The following is a 19,630-nucleotide window of genomic DNA, read 5'->3' on the forward strand; positions in this document are numbered from 1 at the left end:
ACAACAAATTACACACCTGCAAATCAGTGTGACTTCTGCTGTTGCCTTTGAGAGACCAGTTTAGATATGCGTGGCTTCACCTTGGCAAGTGCCACTCTCATGTCATTTTCACAGCAAGGTCTGCTCCTTTTCTTTGTTTTTATGTCCAGCACCCTCGAAAAGGATTGCTTGCAAAGACTGGGGGTATCCATAATTCGCCGATAGGGAGAAGTTTTTATTCCCACGATGAGTCGGGTGTGTCTTGACCTCCGCGGCGGAGGCTCCGCCGAACCCCTGAGGTCGACTCACCGAACCCCTAGGGTTTGATCGAACCCAGGTTAAGAACCACTGCTCTAGAGTGTTTTCTATTCAGGGTCCAGTACTCTGAAATGCACAGTGAAAGATGCCCTTTGGGAGAAGCATTTAAGTCCCACCTTAAAACTCATCTATATTCTCTAACTTTTAAAATGGATTTTTTTTTTTACCAGTTGACCTGCCACTTCTCTTTTTTTGGCCCCCTCTCTTGCCCAGACAGTTTACCAGATTGCCACCGATAATCCCTGGTGAAATACCAGTCTGGAGGAAGTGCTACTTGTTCATGACCCAGTGTGGATAATTCAAGTATGACGTGGATGGAGTTCTTCTACGACCTTCTGCTTACTCCCAGTAGACCGGACTTGTACATTATCGTGAATTATTTGCAATAACTGTACCCACTTGGCATCAATTGCAGCCGGTCACCCAGAAGGGGTGTCCCCACATCTGCGGCCCCTTCCCAAGGTTTTTGTGTTTTTCAATTTTGGGTATTGAGTTGGTCCTTGCCCGGATGTGGGTTCAGACCATTGATGTCAATGTGGTTTGTGCAGTCCTTGGAGGCACCTGTGATTGACGGCTATATAAATAAACTGTTAAATAAATGTTTTTTTATGAAGACATTGGCTTCACTATACAAACTTTTCGATTTACGAGCCCTGTTCAAAAACCAATTAAGTTTGTAAATCTAGGTTCCACTGTAGTTATTTATTTATGCATTTATTTTCCAATCTGCATTTTTGGGGGTCAATGTTCAAACGTTAAATAGCTTTTTATTCATAAAGCACTTTCTCTTTGTATTCCAACAAACTTGAATTTGACATGTCCGAGCTGTATGCAGTGTGTGTTGGGGCAAGGCGTTGACCACGGCACGTGCTGCCATCAGTCATGGTTAGGGATGTACTGTGTATCATTAGGATTTTATTGACATTGATATTCCTTATCGATACTGGTGTTTATTGGTACTCTTATCAGTATTATATGTAATTGGCGTAAATAAAGATGTGGAAAATTCATTTTTATTACCATTTCTATTAGCACAAGGGGTTGTACACCAGCAACATCATGTAATATCTCACAGCAGGAAAGTGTTTTATCAACACCTGCTTTTTAAGTCCTTTTTTTTAACATTTGTTAATTGAAATTTTTGACACACAGTTTTAAAAATATATACATTTTCTGCCATTTTCGTGTTTTGTCTGGACTCCTGCTGAGGTTTTGAGACGTCTCCTACAACTGCAGGACCAGTATTGTGCTGTTGAAGCAAGACAGTTTTTTACATTTTTGTGTTAGGGTCCCCCCTTACGACATTTTAGCGAAACAGTTTTCAAAAAAATACATTTTCTGACATTTTCGGGTTTTGTCGGGAGTCCTGATGAGGTTTTGAGACATCTCCTACAACTACAGGACCAGTTGTGTGCTGTTGAAGCAAGACAATTTTTAACATTTTTGTTTTAGGGTCCCTCCCCCTTATGACAATTTAGCGAAAAAAAGTTTTCCAAAAATATTAATTTTGTGTAATTTATGGTTATTGTCAGGACTCCTGATGAGGTTTTGAGACATCTCCTACAACTAAAGGACCAGTATTGTGATGTTGAAGCAAGACAGTTTTTAGAGTTTTTGTGTTAGGGTCCCCCCCTACGACATTTTAGCGAAAAAAAGTTTGAGAAATATTAATTTTCTGCCATTTTCGTGTTTTGTCGGGACTCCTGATGAGGTTTTGAGACATCTCTTACAACTACAGGACCACTATTGTGCTGTTGAAGCAAGACCATTTTTAACATTTTTTGTGTTAGGGTCCCCCCCCTACGACATTTTAGCAAAAAAAAGTTTTCGAAAAAAATTTAAATTATCTGCCATTTTCGGGTTTTGTCGGGAGTCCTGATGAGGTTTTGAGACATCTCCTACAACTACAGGACCAGTTGTGTACTGTTGAAGCAAGACAGTTTTTAAAATTTTTGTGTAAGGGTCCCCCCCCCTTCGACATTTTAGCAAAAAAAAAGTTTTCGAAAAATACAATTTTTCCCCCATTTTCAGGATTTGTCGGGACTCCCGATGAGGTTTTGTGACATCTCCTACAACTAGTATTGTGTTGTTGAAGCAAGACAGTTTTTTTTTATTTTTGTGAAAGGGTCCCTCCCCACTTTGAAATTTTAGCGAAAAAAAGTTTTCAAAAAAATATACATTTTGTGTCATTTGTGGGTTTTGTCAGGTCTCCTGATGAGGTTTTGAGACGTCTCCTACAACTACAGGACCAGTATTGTGCTGTTGAAGTTGCTAGGCCAATGGGGAAAATGTTATGTTCAAAAACAACTCTACCAAAATGATACTAACAGGGATTTGTATATTCTGTACTTTATTTTACACTATTTTCCATAATCTTTGCTGAATGGTCTCAGAAAATGATGCAACATCATTGAAAAGCAATTAAAACATCCACTTACGTTACCACAAATAGCTGTTGCCCGTTAAAGGGCTAATTAGAGACATAACTTTTTTAAATCCTACTAAAAGTGAGTTTAAGCCGTAAAAGCCGACTGTTATGGATCCAAAACTGGGGAAGAAAACAACTGAATGAAAAGAAGATTTATTGACCTGCTCCTCTAGTCCATCATACACTCTAGCCGAGTGGATTTAGCCTGTTTGCGCAAGGCAGAGTCACCCACAAAGGCAAACAGAGTCAGAGAGCAAGGGGAGGAAATACCCCCTGAAGCCCTTGGTACATATTTGGACAGACAAACACAGGCGTCTGCCCGCCAACTCTACAAAGCAAACTGAGTCAAATCTGAGTGGCTTCTGCTTACGTCAGTATGCTGGTTTTCATGTGACTCAGTCCTTCTGGCATTAGGTCGGTTGAGCCATTAACCAGATTTGGCTTGCTTTAATATTACACCTGTAAAATAGACAACCTGTTGTTTAAGGCATTTCAATCCTTACATTCTGTTGTAAATTGGGATGCAACCAGTCTGTTATTCTCACGGCATTCAATCGATAGCAACTAGACTCGGTTTGTCCGTTTCACCTCTCATCCGAGCAGGCTTAGGCCCTGTCTACATTAGGCCGGATAACTCTTTAAAGGGGAACAGACATATGTAAGCGTCAATATATACCTTGATGTTGCAGAAAAAAGACCTTTTTTTTTTTTTACCGATTTCCTAACTCTAAATGGGTGAATTTTGGCGAATTAAACGCCTTTCTAATATTCGCTCGGGAAGCAATCCGCCATTTTCTCAAACACCGAGTCAAATCAGCTCTGTGTTTTTCCGTTTTTTCGACTGTTTTCCGTACCTTGGAGACATCATGCCTCGTCGATGTGTTGTCGGAGGGTATAACAACATGAACAGGGACGGATTCAAGTTGCACCAGTGGCCCAAAGATGCGAAAGTGGCAAGAAATTGGACGTTTGTTCCGCACACTTTACCGACGAAAGCTATGCTACGACAGAGATGGCAAGAATGTGTGGATATCCTGCGACACTCAAAGCAGATGCATTTCCAACGATAAAGTCAAAGAAATCTGCTGCCAGACCCCCATTGAATCTGCCGGAGTGTGTGAGCAATTCAGGGACAAAGGACCTCGGTAGCACAGCAAGCAATGGCGGCAGTTTGTTCCCGCAGACGAGCGAGCTAAACCCCCTGGATGTCTTGGCTCACACCGTCCCTTATGCCACCGAAAATGATCAAGAGAAGAATATCGACCCTAGCTTCCCTGGCCTGCTGACATCAACTCCAAAACTGGACAGATCAGCTTTCAGGAAAAGAGAGCGGATGAGGGTATGTCTACAGAATATATTAATTGATGAAAATTGGGCTGTCTGCACTCTCAAAGTGCATGTTGTTGCCAAATGTATTTCATATGTTGTAAACATAGTTCATAGTTGTTAGTTTCCTTTAATGCCAAACAAACACATACCAATCGTTGGTTAGAAGGCGATCGCCGAATTCGTCCTCGCTTTCTCCCGTGTCGCTGGCTGTCGTGTCGTTTGTCAGTTTCGCTTGCATACGGTTCAAACCGATATGGCTCAATAGCTTCAGTTTCTTCTTCAATTTCGTTTTCGCTACCTGCCTCCACACTACAACCATCCGTTTCAATACATGCATAATCTGTTGAATCGCTTAAGCCGCTGAAATCCGAGTCTGAATCCGAGCTAATGTCGCTATAGCTTGCTGCTCTATGCGCCATGTTTGTTCGAGTTGGCTTCACTATGTGACGTCACAGGAAAATGGACGGGTGTATATAACGATGGTTAAAATCAGGCACTTTGAAGCTTTTTTTAGGGATACTGCGGGATGGGTAAAAATTTGAAAAAAAACTTCGAAAAATAAAATAAGCCACTGGGAACTGATTTTTAATGGTTTTAACCATTCTGAAATTGTGATAATGTTCCCCTTTAAACAAATAAACATTTAGCCACACTAAACCATCGCTTAAGGTTCCCCTCCTTGGATAATTTTTTACACGGGTAAGTGCGCCGTGTATTTCTTGAATCTCCGGCTCTTAGCTTTGTATGGAGTCCTTGATCGTTTACAAACTAAGTTTGAAGAGGAAGTGACGTCAGAAAGAACGCGCCACAGCCAGGTTCATAATAAAGCGGTTTCGTAACTCGGAGCTAACCGCTGGAAATATGGAGGCGAGTCATCCAGACATGCCCGTGTTTCTCCTCCTTCTACATGTACAGACGCTTGTGGAAATCACACATGAATACCTTAAGAGAAAGCGATTGCAGCTATTTGGGATACAACACTTCTCAGACGACAAGAGAACTTTCTAATGTCTGCGTGTGCTTTGTATTACCTGGCCGTCGAGGGAAGACTACGGAAAACAGCGATTCCTTTTGGACTGGCAAAGCAGACTGTATCAGTTATTGTCCGCCATGTATGTCGCAGACCCAACGTCTTGGTCCAGAATATATAAAGTCACCAAAAATGAATGGACAATGAAGGTGAAGGCAAAAGAGTGAGGAGTGTCCTGACCAGATATCTAGATCCCTAGATTGATTGTTGTAAAATGTTCTTTATTACATTGTTTACTTTCACTTATCCATTAAAGATTTGATTAATTTATGATGGCTCGGGTGTGATTCACTACAATAGGGCCCCGCAGCCCACTGGATTCCAGTTCATTTAAATACCACAACACTGGATATTGTTCAGATAAATTACATTTAAGAACTTGCACACAAAGCAACACTGGAGGTGACTATGACGTGCGCATTTTCCGCGCATGCGTACTAGGTCGCGTTGCGCCGGGGGTCTTAAACGACCATTGTGTGTGGGTGTGTGTGGACAAGGATAAGTTTAGGTGGGATTTACCCTGGATAACCTTAGCCGGCTTAGTATAGAAGGGGCCTTAAAGGGGAACATTATCACAATTTCAGAATGGTTAAAACCATTAAAAATCAGTTCCCAGTGGCTTATTATATTTTTCGAAGTTTTTTTCAAAATTTTACCCATCACGCAATATCCCTAAAAAAAGCTTCAAAGTGCCTGATTTTAACCATCGTTATAAACACCCGTCCATTTTCCTGTAACGTCACATAGTGAAGCCAACACAAACAAACATGGCGGAAAGAACAGCAAGCTATAGCGACATTAGCTCGGATTCAGACTCGGATTTCAGCGGCTTAAGCGATTCAACAGATTACGCATGTATTGAAACAGATGGTTGTAGTGTGGAGGCAGGTAGCGAAAATGAAATTGAAGAAGAAACTGAAGCTATTGAGCCATATAGGTTTGAACAGTATGCAAGCAAAACCGACAAAAACGACACGACAGCCAGCGACACGGGAGAAAGCGAGGACGGCGATCGCCTTCTAACCAACGATTGGTATGTGTTTGTTTGGCATTAAAGGAAACTAACAACTATGAACTAGGTTTACAGCATATGAAATACATTTGGCAACAACATGCACTTTGAGAGTGCAGACAGCCCAATTTTCATCAATTAATATATTCTGTAGACATACCCTCATCCGCGCTCTTTTCCTGAAAGCTGATCTGTCCAGTTTTGGAGTTGATGTCAGCAGGCTAGGGAAGCTAGGGTCGATAGGGGGTTTAGCTCGCTCGTCTGCGGGAACAAACTGCCGCCATTGCTTGCCGGGCTAGCGAGGTCCTTTGTCCCTGAATTGCTCACACACTCCGGCAGATTCAATGGGGGTCTGGCGGCAGATTTCTTTGACTTTATCGTTGGAAATGAATCTGCTTTGAGTGTCGCAGGATATCCACACATTCTTGCCATCTCTGTCGTAGCATAGCTTTCGTCGGTAAAGTGTGCGGAACAAACGTCCGATTTCTCGCCACTTTCGCATCTTTGGGCCACTGGTGCAACTTTAATCCGTCCCTGTTCGTGTTGTTACACCCTCCGACAACACACCGACGAGGCATGATGTCTCCAAGGTACGGAAAACAGTCGAAAAAACGGAAAATAACAGAGCTGGTTTGACTCGGTGTTTGAGAAAATGGCGGATTGCTTCCTGATGTGACGCCACGTTGTGACGTCATCGCTCTGAGAGCGAATATAAGAAAGGCGTTTAATTCGCCAAAATTCACCCATTTAGAGTTCGGAAATCGGTTAAAAAAATATATGGTCTTTTTTCTGCAACATCAAGGTATATATTGATGCTTACATAGGTCTGGTGATAATGTTCCCCTTTAAGCAGTACATGCTCATGGACTTAGATTGGTCAGATCTAGGCTAGATGTTGGTGCCGAAGCTCCAGCTTTTACATTTGGACAAGATCTCACCAAAGTCAAAAGGTCTTTGAAGACCAACTGAACAGTCCAGTTGCGATTACATGTCCTAAATATACAACGATTTGGATGAATGAGAACATCCATAGACAACCAGTCCATTAGTTGTTGGAAAAGAAAAATCACCCTTCTTTCACATTCTGGCACGTTACTGATGCTTTGATTGCCAAATATATTGAGTGTGGGTCTGGGATTACACGCTCAAATGCAAATAATAACCACGTAGTTAACTTTGTTAAGTGATGCTTTGGAATTGGGAGAGATGAAAAGCAAAAATACTGGTTGGCAGGGGTTGAAAAAATAGCTCATACATTTACTGCGCTCTACTTGGCTGCAAATGAAAGGAGCAGGGTTTTTTTTTTTTTTTGTAAATCAGAAAGCACCATTTATGCTGTGAGCAATGATATAGTGAAGATAAAGAATATGTCTAGAGGACTATTTAGAAGAGCTAAGTCGTGGCCAAGATAAGGCACATAACATATTTTTGGGCTAGTAAGTTGGCCTGAAGATGTACTTTTTCAAAACAGGTTGGCATTTATGTTCCATGGGTTTTTTGGGGGAGTACTAGAGCCTCCTACCACAGTCCATGTCGTGGGCATGACGTTAAAGTGCATCCGGCAGTGGAGGCTCCTCTATGGGGTCTTGGGGCACGAGTAGGTTAACCCCTTTACTACTGTTACCCCAGGTGGCCCTTGGCAAAGGCCTAGTACCTGACTGCCCCCTAGCCAGGGATACGGTGAAGACCTCAATGGCGGAGCAGGCGGAAGACTTTAGATGTAAGAACTACCACAACAGCTGGGATGGCGGATGAAAGCTGCAGCAGAGTCGTCTTGGACTCCATGCCACTAGACCCTGACCCGGATCTGTCAAGGATCGTGTGGTGACTTTCTGTGCACCAGTCTCCCTATGTTAAACAAAGTCACGTACAGGAATCCTCCATAAAGGGATACCCCCTACCAGGAGGATCGTCATACTCTCTTCGAGTGACCGCCGATGAGGATGACCACAGTCTAAAAACATGCATGTTAGCCCTACTAGTGGATGCGAGTGTGATTGGTTCTCTTTGTGCCAGTCATGTGATCGACAGGTCTTCTTTTCCAGCATGTACCCCTGCTCTTACCAAAGTGCGTATATATATTTTGGAGCATCACAATACCCCCGAACAGGTGAGACTAGGCAGAGGGCCAGCCATCACGGTGAGAGTGTGCACCAGGCGGTCAAACTACACCAACCTCTGGGACCTGGTCATTGAAGGCAAGTCCATCCCTTATTCTATTCTCAATCAGGTTGATGTGTGGCCACCTGCCCCAAGGCAGCTGTGTCAGGTTGGCAATCACTGTGTTTGCTTGAATAGCACCTCAGTGTCTGACTCATCGTGTGGCTGGCTCCCTGCTGGGAAAGCTCTGCTCCCAGGCCACTAAACTAAACTAAGGAGAAAAACAAATAGAATGACAAACCATAACATACACTATATTGCCAAGAGTATTTGGCCACCCATCTAAATGATCAGAATCAGGTGTCCTAATCACTTGGCCGGGCCACAGGTGTATACAATCAAGCACTTAGGCATGGAGACTGTTTCTACAAACATTTGTGAAAGAATGGCCCGCTCTCAGGAGCTCAGTGATTTCCAGCGTGGAACTGTCATAGGATGCCACCTGTGCAACAAATCCAGTCGTGAAATTTCCTCGCTCCTAAATATTCCAAAGTCAACTGTCGGCCTTTGGGAACAACAGCAACTCAGCCACAAAGTGGTAGGCAACGTAAACTGGACTCTACAATGAACGCTACATTTCTGGACTGCATTGTGCCGAGTGTCAAATTTGGTGGAGGAGGAATTATGGTGTAGGTTTGTTGTTTTTCAGGAGTTGGGCTTGGCCCCTTAGTTCCAGTGAAAGGAACTTTGAATGCTCCAGGATACCAAAACATTTTGGACAATTCCATGCTCCCAACCTTGTGGGAACAGTTTGGAGCGGGCCCCTTCCTCTTCCAACATGACTGTGCACCAGTGCACAAAGCAAGGTCCATAAAGACAAGGATGACAGAGTCTGGTGTGGATGAACTTGACTGGCCTGCACAGACTCCTGACCTGAACTCAATAGAACACCTTTGGGATGAATTAGAACGGAGACTGAGAGCCAGGCCTTCTCGACCAAAATCAGTGTGTGACCTCACCAATGCGCTTTCGGAAGAATGGCGGAAAATTCCTATAAACACACTTCGCAACCTTGTGGACAGCCTTCCCAGAAGAGTTGAAGCTGTAATCGCTGCAAAAGGTGGACCGACATCATATTGAACCCTATGGGTTAGGAATGGGATGGCACTTCAAGTTCATATGTGAGTCAAGGCAGGTGGCCAAAAACTTTTGGCAATATAGTGTATATATTCAGAACCTCAAATCAGTCTATTATTAAGTCGTATGGTGGATGGGTAGCAAAATAAATCAATGCAATTCTGTTAATCTAAATTTTTGCCTTCCGAGATTGACATTAATATTTATTGTAGTGTTGGTTTTTCTGTGGTATTTAAAGCTCTCTTCTTAAACAGCCCTCAGCCCCGTGTAATGTAAGGGAGCAGGTGACTGCCATCATCTGTTGGTGGTCCAGTCACTCCATGACTGTGACGAGCCTGAGAAAATCAATGTGTATGACAGTGGACAGCTGTTTAAATGTCCCTTTTTTCCCCCTCCCTCCACCAAACAAACTGAGCTTAAATCTGTGGAGTGCACAAACAGGGTAATGTTTTTTCTTCAACATTCGCTTCCCTTACTGGAAAACATAATTCTGTAACCATTGAAAATGAAAGTTTTCTGACCACACAAAACAAAGCTGGCTCCGCCATACAGAATATATACACTGCAAAAACTGAAATCTAAGTAAGATTAAATATCTCAAAAAAGGGTGATATTTGCTTATTTTCTGTCTGATAAGATCATTCTTCTCACTAAACAGATTTTATGTTAGAGTGTTTCTTGTTTTAAGTGTTTTGGTCCTAAATGATCTCAGTAAGATATTACAGCTTTTTGCTGAGATTTTATGACCTATATTGAGTAAAACATGCTTGAAACTACAATATCAAGTGTTGCAAAGCGGTGTCATCAACACTCTTTTTAAAGTAATCATTTATTATGTCAAGAATGAAAAAAAAAAAATGATGATTTTTACACAATTGTGTCTCATAATTAAAACAGATGACAGCCAAATGGACTTTGCTGTTTTATTTTCAATGAAACAATATAAAATACGTACTCGTATAGTAGTACAGTTGGCACAGTACAGTAAACGGACTGTTAATATTTTTAAAACATTTAACATTTCAAACAGAAATAGTTCATGCACATTCAGATAAATTCCTCAAAATTACAATTAAAAAAATGTTGTCCGGGGGCCGGGCTGTACATATGCGCACTAATTGACTGAAACAGCACGCACTTGGTGCAATGATGTCATGTTATCCATTAAAAAATGCATTTTTAGACCAGGAGACTAGGAGACCCCGAGAGTAACAAGCGCTTGCCTTGTTGCCTTTCCATTAAGGACAATAAATTAGTTTTTAGTACAAGTTTGCTGGTTTCAAGAAACGTAATGCCGAGCGCATATCATTAGGTCAAGATAATGGCACTAGCATTTACTTCATTTAAGAATATTTTTCAACATATTGAGCAAAGAGGTCTCATTTGTTTTTTTTCTACCAAGAACAGTGCACTTATTAGTGAGAATATACTTATTTTAAAGGGGAACATTATCACCAGACCTACGTAAGCGTCAATATATACCTTGATGTTGCAGAAAAAAGACCATATATTTTTTTAACCGATTTCCGAACTCTAAATGGGTGAATTTTGGCGAATTAAACGCCTTTCTATTATTCGCTCTCGGAGCGATAACGTCACAACGTGACGTCACATTGGGAAGCAATCCGCCATTTTCTCAAACACATTACAAACACCGAGTCAAATCAGCTCTGTTATTTTCCGTTTTTTCGACTGTTTTCCGTACCTTGGAGACATCATGCCTCGTCGGTGTGTTGTCGGAGGGTGTAACAACACGAACAGGGACAGATTCAAGTTGCACCAGTGGCCCAAAGATGCGAAAGTGGCAAGAAATCGGACGTTTGTTCCGCACACTTTACCGACAAAAGCTATGCTACAACAGAGATGGCAAGAATGTGTGGATATCCTGCGACACTCAAAGCAGATGCATTTCCAACGATAAAGTCAAAGAAATCTGCCGCCAGACCCCCATTAAATCTGCCGGAGTGTGTGAGCAATTCAGGGACAAAGGTCCTCGATAGCACGGCAAGCAATGGCGGCAGTTTGTTCCCGCAGACGAGCGAGCTAAACCCCCTGGATGTCTTGGCTCACACCGTCCCTTATGCCACCGAAGATGATCAAGAGAAGAATATTGACCCTAGCTTCCCTGGCCTGCAGACATCAACTCCAAAACTGGACAGATCAGCTTTCAGGAAAAGAGAGCGGATGAGGGTATGTCTACAGAATATATTAATTGATGAAAACTGGGCTGTCTGCACTCTCAAAGTGCATGTTGTTGCCAAATGTATTTCATATGCTGTAAACCTAGTTCATTGTTGTTAGTTTCCTTTAATGCCAAACAAACACATACCAATCGTTGGTTAGAAGGCGATCGCCAAATTCGTCCTCGCTTTCTCCCGTGTCGCTGGATGTCGTGTCGTTTGTCGGTTTCGCTTGCATACGGTTCAAACCGATATGGCTCAATAGCTTCAGTTTCTTCTTCAATTTCGTTTTCGCTACCTGCCTCCACACTACAACCATCTGTTTCAATACATGCGTAATCTGTTGAATCGCTTAAGCCGCTGAAATCCGAGTCTGAATCCGAGCTAATGTCGCTATAAACTTGCTGTTCTATCCGCCATGTTTGTTTGTGTTGGCTTCACTATGTGACGTCACAGGAAAATGGGCGGGTGTATATAACGATGGTTAAAATCAGGCACTTTGAAGCTTTTTTTTAGGGATATTGCGTGATGGGTAAAAATTTAAAAAAAACTTCGAAAAATAAAATAAGCCACTGGGAACTGATTTTTAATGGTTTTAACCCTTCTGAAATTGTGATAATGTTCCCCTTTAAAGGTATTTTTGGCTTCATTGAGGTTTGCTAATTTGACTTGTTTTGGAAAGTCTTACAAGCCAAATTTTCTTGTTCTATTGGCAGATCATTTTGCTTAGTTCAAATAAAATACCCCTCATTTTTGTATTTTTTTTTCTTGTTTTTGAACACTGACTTTTTGCAGTGTACAGTCCCAGCGTGACACATTTCCATTATTTCTGGATTGTTTGCGTGGATTTATTGTGCTTCCCTGCGTCTGTTCGTAAATCTCCTTTTGTTCACACTTTTTCTTGTGCACAATCCAAATAAATGTGCTAACCTTGACTATTGCCAATGAATCTTTCAAAAGGGCAGCACCAACAATGAATGCATCCTGCTAACAATTATCGCTTGCATAGCCAAAGTCAGACATGCTTTCTAAAAATGTAATTAGATAGAATATGTGCATTAATGCTACACGCCGATACAAGGGAGCCCCAGGGGTGTGCTAAACTCTTGCTGTAAATAAGACACAAGCGTCCCCTCATGTCTCCACGCTTCCCCGGCCCTTCCTCCTGTAATCTATCATTCCCCTCCAGCCTTCACCCCCACCTGTCGTCGGTTGCATCTCGTCTATCCCACCTCTCACCTCCCGTGTTCCCTTCGATTCAGCGTTTTATTCGCCTGCATTTTCTGGCTCATCTGTTTCTTGGGCAGCTTCTCGCCCCAGAGGAAAACGCTACCCCTCTTGACACGTAGCCTGCGGTAAAGAGGCAATTCAATCCTTCAAATTAATACACCAAATAATAGTAGCGCCTTTCAGTGTGATGCAGTGCAGTTCTACATTGCAGGGGGAAAAAGTCACATTAATACAATATTCTTAAATTACTGTATTGACAACTGTATTAAAGATGAGCTTTTCTTCCTGTCACTTGTCATTTAGTGAGTCATATGTCCACCTAAACATGATTGTTTTAAGTACCAATGATTGTCACAAATTATCCTCTGCATTTGACCCATCACCCTTGATCACTCCCTGGGAGGTGAGGGGAGCAGTGGGCAGCAGCGGTGGCCGCGCCCGGGAATCATTTTTGGTGATTTAACCCCCAATTCCAACCCTTGATGCTGAGTGCCAAGCAGGGAGGTAATGGGTCCCATTTTTATAGTCTTTGGTATGACTCGGCCAGGATTTGAACTCACAACCTACCGATCTCAGGGCGGACACTCTAACCACTAGGCCACTGATTAAACACGAGTTTAGCTCGGATTGTCAAAAATGAGCATTTGCTTTCTTTGCTAAAGCAGAGATTGTGATACGGATATTGTAAAATATAGCAAGTATACTAAAGTGGCCCAGAAGTGTACCAGTATGTGGTAATCGCACCAATCAAATATGCACATTACCAGAAAATTACCAAAGAGTCTCGTAAGTCAGGACTCAGCACTGACAAAACCCTGACAGTAAACTCCGGTACTGTCCTATTTTAGTATTGTTTTGTTCTTTTTTTTTCTTTTTTTACAAACCCCAAAACCGGTGAAGTTGTGTAAATCATAGATAAAGAGAATATAATGATTTGCTAATCCTTTCCAACCTATTTTCAATTGAATAGACTGCAAAGACAAGATACTTAATGTTCGAACTGAGAAACTTTGTTGTTTTTTGCAAATGTTAGCTCATTTGGAATTTGATGCCTGCAACAAGTTTCAAAAAAAGCTGGCACAAGTGGCAAAAAAAGACAGAGAAAGTCGAGGAATGCTCATCAAACACTTATTTGGAACATCCCACAGGTGTACAGGCTCATTGGGAACAGGTGGGTGCCATGATTGGGTGTAAAAGCAGCTTACATGAAATGCTCAGTCGTTCACAAACAAGAATGGGGCGAGGGTCACCACTTTGTGAACACATGTGTGAGCAAATTGTCGGACAGTTTAAGAAGAACATTTCTCAACGAGCTATTGCAAGGAATTTAGGGACTTCACCATCTAAGGTCTGTAATATCGTCAAAAGGTTCAGAGAATCTGGAGAAATCACTGCACGTAAACAGCTAAGCCCATGACCTTCGATCCCTCAGGCGGTACTGCATCAAAAAGCGACATCAGTGTGTAAAGGATATCACCACATGGGCTCAGGAACACTTGAGAATACCACTGTCAGTAACTACATCTGTAAGAGCAAGTTAAAACTCTACTATGCAAAGCGAAAGCCATTTATCGAATCAAATCAACTTTATTTATAAAACACATTTAAAATGTACCACAGGGGTAGAGAAAGTGCTGTACAATAGGCAGGTTAAAAGATAACACAAGAAAAACAAGCAAACACAACACAACACAAACAGAGCACGAACATTAAACATAATTCATCAACAACACCCAGAAACGCCGCCGGTTTTGTTGGGGCCGAGCTCATCTAAGATGGACTGATGCAAAGTGGAAAAGTGTTCTGTGGTCTGACGAGTCCACATTTCAAATTGTTTTTGGAAACTGTGGACGTAGTGTCCTCCGGAACAAAGAGGAAAAGAACCATCCGGATTGTTATAGGCGCAAAGTTGAAAAGCCAGCATCTGTGATGGTATGGGGGTGTATTAGTGCCCAAGACATGGGTAACATACACATCTGTGAAGGCATCATTAATGCTGAAAGGTACATACAGGTTTTGGAGCAACATATGGTGCTGTCACGCCAAATTCCTTCCCCCTACAAAAACCTTCCCCCCCCCCCTCATTTACTTCCGGGGTCATTTCCTCTTACTTACGTCATTTCCTCTTACGTCATTGACATTGATCAATAACACTACGGCTTTGACACAGGACAGCAGCACACACAATATTGTAGTGAAATGGTTTCAACAATAATGTTGATTTAAAGTACAGACATTTAACAGTATTATATATTAATTAATATTTCTTGCACGTTACTACGAAGACAGAAGTTCCCAGCAGCGGCCCTAACACTCCGCCTGAAATTTTCCCTAACACTCCACCTGGAATTTTTCGAAGCCTGCTGGTGTTTGACATAAGTCCCCCGGGAAAGATAAAGACAAATGTCATTCAGTGACACCACCATTCTCAGGAGATTTGGATTCTATCGATCGCTGTCAATGACATAAGAGGAAATGACGTAAGAGGAAATGACCCCGGAAGTAAATGGGGAGGGGAAGGTTTTTGTAGGGGGAAGAAATTTGGCGTGACAGTGCCATCCAAGCAACGTAATCATGGACGCCCCTGCTTATTTCAGCAAGACAACGCCTCAGCCACGTGTTACAACAGCATGGCTTCATAGTAAAAGAGTGCGGGTACTAGACTGGCCTGCGTGTAGTCCAGACCTGTCTCCCATTGAAAATGTGTGGCACATTATGAAGCCTAAAATACCACAACGGAGACCACGGACTGTTGAACAACTTAAGCTGTACATCAAGCAAGAATGGGAAAGAATTCCACATGAAAAGCTTAAAAAATTAATCTCCTCAGTTCCCAAACGTTCACTGAGTGTTGTTAAAAGGAAAGGCCATGTAACACAGTGGTGAAAATGCCATTAAAGTCTAAATTAATGATTATTTGCACAAAAAAAAATAAGCTTCTCAGTTCCAACATTAAATATCTTGTCTTTGCAGTCTATTCAATTGAATATAAGTTGAAAATGATTTGCAAATCATTGTATTCTGTTTTTAGTTACGATTTACACAACGTGCCAACTTCACTGGCTTTGGGTTTTGTAAATAAATCTAAAGTTACTCACAAGTTACTCGTTACCTAACTAGTTTTTCCACAGAATGTTTACTCTTCCTCAAGTAATTATTTTGATGACTACTCTTTACTTTCACTTGAGTCACATTACTCTAAAGTTACTCGAGTACACATTTTTGGGGACTGTACCCACCTCTGCTGAAATGTGGGGCGGTGTACTCACTGTCGTAAGATACTGTATATTGACCTTGAACGGGCCCTGTTTAGACCATTTTAAAGGAATCCAGTCAACTGTGCAAGATCAAGTGTGCTCTGCTAACCAATTTCAAGACTTGGTTTTTCCGCCCCATCCTCCATTAACGTCACTTGACAGAAGAAAAAAAAAAAGGCCCCGTTTCAAAAAGCGAAGCAGGCAAATAAAAACGATTGTGTGTACATAACGGTTTAAACGGTCCATGGGTTTTGGCGAAGCACTTGAATGTTTATTCAGTAAGACCCATCCTGTTTCCACAAGCTAACTTCCAAGCCATCAAGCCAATTATTTTTTTGTGCTGAACGGAAGTTGCAGCCCATTAGAGCCCGGACATGAGTCACTGTGGCTGAAGTCCATAGCTCAGCAACAGACAGGTCCAGTCTGACAGAGGTTTTGCAGATGATATCTCTCTCTCTCTCTCTCTATCGATTCCTTGTGGAGTCATCTCCAACTTCCCCCCTCAGAGTGCATCTCCCTGAGCAGAGCAGAGATAAATCACAGAGTGTCTCCTTGCACTTCTCCCCTGAAGAATAACTCTTCTCAATAAGGCCACAGTGTGAATTTCTAATGTTTTCCGTATCTGCTGACTCCGTCTCCTCATTGGATCACAGCTCTCCCAGGATCCCGTCCTTCGAAGTCTTTCCCGCTCATTTCCGTTCATCCCTCTCTCTCCCTTTTTGGAGCCACAGGCCATCTCTCCGTCTGGGGCTGTCTCACTTCATCTTTTTTCTCCTCCGTCCACACATCAATATCTCTCAATCTCTTTCCGTCTCCCAGCAAACAGAGCGACCCTTCAGTCTGCTGTCACGTCGTCCGCCTTCAGACTCTCCGCCATGGCTTCCACCTCTCTGGGTAAACATGACCCGTGCTTCGATCGCCCCCTTGGCATTTTGTCATTATTATGCCTCCCCTGAAGACCTTCGTCTCCTCCTCCGTGGCGCTCCCCTCTCCTCGTCCGTCTGGAGATGACAAACACTTCCATCAGTCGTCCAGACAACGCTGCCTCCTTCCCGCTGCTTCAGTGTTTAGTGTCATCCTTCTTTCTTCTTCCAGATTAGATGTACGCCTCCAAACATCTATCATTTCACTTAACACCCCGTCCGGCAATCAGGGCCGTAAACACTTTGGTTGACAGTCGGCAAATCAGCCTTAAAATTGTATCCGCATGTGGCCATTCTCGGCGGGCTGATTAATACTTGAAGACCGGCTCAAAATGGGCCCGGAACCATTAACGACACCGGAGCCAAACACTGTGACGAGCAATTACTTTGTTGTTGTGCTGGTGCAGCTGTGTTGCTCTGCAGTTACAACAACCAGAACACTACTGTAGCTGGTGCCCACTTGGTTCAGTTTTGTCTAGATCACGGGTGTTAAAATGTTCTGCTTCTTAAAAAAAAAAAAATGCAACCAGTTGCGTAATCTGGTAGTTAGCGAAATAAATAATGGACAGATTTTGATGACATTTTCAGAAAATGTCCGAAGGAGGTCCTGGAACATGTGCCTTTGTAGTTTTTTTATATGTATTCATATATACGCATGTCAAAATACAATATACATTCACTGTACAAACATACATATAAACGTATTGTACATATACATTCACTGTACAAACATACATATATACATACTGTACATATACATTCACTGTACATACACAAGTACATATACATACATACACTCATGCACATAATCACGTTTCATCAAACATGAATTAACGTTGTTGCCCTAGGGCAGGGGTCGGCAACCCAAAATGTTGAAAGAGCCATAATGGACCAAAAATACAAAAAACAAATCTGTCTGGAGCCGCAAAAAATTAAAAGCCATATTACATACAGATAGTGTGTCATGAGATATAAATTGAATTAAGAGGACTTAAAGGAAACTAAATGACCTCAAATATAGCTACAAATGATGCAATATGTACATATAGCTCGCCTAAATAGCATGTTAGCATCGATTAGCTTGCAGTCATGCAGTGACCAAATATGTTTGATTAGCACTCCACACAAGTCAATAACATCAACAAAACTCACCTTTGTGCATTCACGCCCAACGTTAAAAGTTTGGTGGACAAAATGAGACAGAAAAGGAAGTGACATAAAAGACGTCCTAGAAAGTCAGAGAAAGTTATATATGTAAACAAACTACGGTGAGTTCAAGGAACGCCAAAATTAGTAGGACAAAACGGCGCTCGCCAAATACTCGAATCAGTGAAGCATGTTTAATATAAACAGTGTGCTTTATAACAATTAGGGAGGTTTGTGTCATGTTTGTCCTCCTACAGAAACCATATTAAAACCAAAAAAAATTTTTTCCCCCTCATCTTTTTCCATTTTTCATACATTTTTTAAAAAGCTCCACAGAGCCACTAGGGCGGCGCTAAAGAGCCGCATGCGGCTGTAGAGCCGCGAGTTGCCGACCCCCGCCCTAGGGTAAACTGGGTAACACATGGCACACTGACAAAGCTTAACCTATTGTTACTATAACAATCTACAAGGTTAATACAGCTTGCTTCTCTTTCTTCCCCTTCATGTATCTGCATTCTTTCGTATTTCAAGTTATCATTACATATATGTATTGTTGCATTTGAACAACTGTATTGTAAATTATTGGTATTGTTCATTATCAGCAGGTACCAGAAGGTATGAAAAGTTGCTTTCGCATAATATTGTGAAACAAAACGCCAGATAACGTCTTACCTTATACACACACCATAATGCTTATGTTGAAGCACATCAAACGGTGCAGCCTACACTTATCTCTTATGTTTGACTGCCATCTACTGGTCACACTTATCATTTCACCATGTACTAAATAAAATAGTTTCGAGGTGGGTAAACTCAACCAAACGTATTCCTTGCATTAGGTTATAAGGCGCACTGTTGAGTTTTGAGGGGGAAAAAAGGGTTTTAAGTGCGCCTTATAGTCCGGAAAAAACGGTACCAAAAAGGGTCTGTTTGCACCAATTTTCCCAATGTATTTTCAACATTACATCCCGCTCTCTTTTGGATTCTAGAACGAAATGAGGCACAATACGTACGTATGTAACACAAGTAGGGATGTCCGATAATGGCTTTTTGCCGATATCCGATATTTCGATATTGTCCAACTCTTTAATTACAGATACCGATATCAACCGATACCAACCGATATATACAGTCGTGGAATTAACACATTATTATGCCTAATTTGGACAACCAGGTATGGTGAAGATAAGGTACTTTTAAAAAAAATTTATAAAATAAAATAAGATAAATAAATTAAAAACATTTTCTTAAATAAAAAAGAAAGTAAAACAATATAAAAACAGTTACACTGAAACTAGCAATTAATGAAAATTAGTCAAATTAACTGTTAAAGGTTGGTACTATTAGTGGACCAGCAGCACACACAATCATGTGTGCTTACGGACTGTATCCCTTGCAGACTGTATTGATATATATTGATATATAATGTAGGAACCAGAATATTAATAACAAAGAAACAACCCTTTTGTGTGAATGAGTGTGAATGAGTGTAAATGGGGGAGGAAGGTTTTTTGGGTTGGTGCACTAATTGTAAGTGTATCTTGTGTTTTTTATGTTGATT

This window comes from Nerophis lumbriciformis, linkage group LG13 (genome assembly GCF_033978685.3).
Source record: "Nerophis lumbriciformis linkage group LG13, RoL_Nlum_v2.1, whole genome shotgun sequence".
NCBI classification, from domain to species: domain Eukaryota; kingdom Metazoa; phylum Chordata; class Actinopteri; order Syngnathiformes; family Syngnathidae; genus Nerophis; species Nerophis lumbriciformis.